Genomic DNA, 1478 nt, shown 5'->3' with positions numbered 1-1478 from the left:
ACATAAGGGGTCCATTAGTGTTACATGCTACAGAATTCAATTTTAATAAATCCAATTATATTTAGTAATGAGACTCCTAAATTTTAATGTCCTCTTTAATTAGCCATAAAGTACACTTCAAAACAACCTGAACAAGTCTTTGTGGATTTATTGACTAATGTAGACAATAAGATCAGATGTGTATTATTCATCTGATTTCCAAGAAATTTGAAGCTAGCTATAATATCGCTGATCATCTGGGAGGGAAGGAGGAAATAAAAAAGTCTCATCCGTGACTGAAACATCATTTAGGTTAGGATACAGTAGGCTTGTTTGTGAGAGGATAATATCAGATGGCATACATTTAAGTGTTTTTGAGTGTGCCTGATTGGAGTGCGACACATTTTGATTTGCCAAGAATTAATACTCATTTTTATTTCATTCAATATTTTCTGTGCAAAGTAAAATTATAATATATTAGTTATAACAATCTCCTTTTAAGAAAAAAATGGAATTTAGTTCTTTAAGTCAGTTCATACATATGTTACCTACTCATAGGGGAATGTCACCAAACCAAAAAAAAAAAAAAAAAAAATCTTTACGACATATTTAAATAAGTATGGTATGAGGTATTAGCTAAGGATTGGGTTACCATATCAAGTCATTTAAATATGGTTTTTGATATACTATAATATAATTGTAAATATTCTCTATATACTTGAGATATTGCTCATCTTATATTTAACAAGTATTCCTGGCTTTAACAGCTTCACTAGAGTTAATAAAAGCATTCTAATTTTGTAATATATAATGCAATTGAGAAGTGTTTTTAAGTAAATAACCCAAGTGAATTTACCTAACAATGATTTATTCATTTTATGTGCTATATACTATGTGGCAGTTAATAATTGTGTGCGTATGTGTGTATTCTATAAGACAAAGGGGTATTCAAATAACAATATGAAAATGATTTAATTAGATCTCTGAACATAAGTATTGATATATACTGACTACTTATTTTGAATATTTTTGGATGGAATAGCACAGCATTAGCTGCTAGAGTTCATTAAGTTTATTTGAAATACAATTTCTGACAAAAAGCATGAATATGTTACAAATTAGTATAACATATACTTGTCACAATTTTCCACTTAAAATGTCAAATTGTGTTGAGTATTTTATAATCTCAAGTAGTTATAGTTTTATAAAGTACTAGAGGCCTGGTGCATGAAATTTGTGCATGGGGTGGGGGGTGTTCCTCAGTCCAGTCTGCACCCTCTCCAATCTGGGACACCTCGAGGGATGTCCAACTGCCCTACTGGGATTGGGCTTAAATGGGCAGTCAGACATCCCTTTCACAATCTAGGACTGCTGGCTTCCAACTGCTCACCTGCCTGCCTTCCTGATTGCCCCTAACCGCTTCTGCCTGCCAGCCTGATCACCCCCTAACCACGCCCATGCCAGCCTGATTGATGCCTAACTGCTCCCATGCCAGCCTC

The sequence above is a fragment of the Pipistrellus hanaki genome, assembly GCF_964339955.1.
Source record: "Pipistrellus hanaki genome assembly, chromosome: X".
In the NCBI taxonomy this organism is placed as follows: Eukaryota; Metazoa; Chordata; class Mammalia; order Chiroptera; family Vespertilionidae; genus Pipistrellus; species Pipistrellus hanaki.
This window is presented reverse-complemented; position numbering follows the sequence as displayed.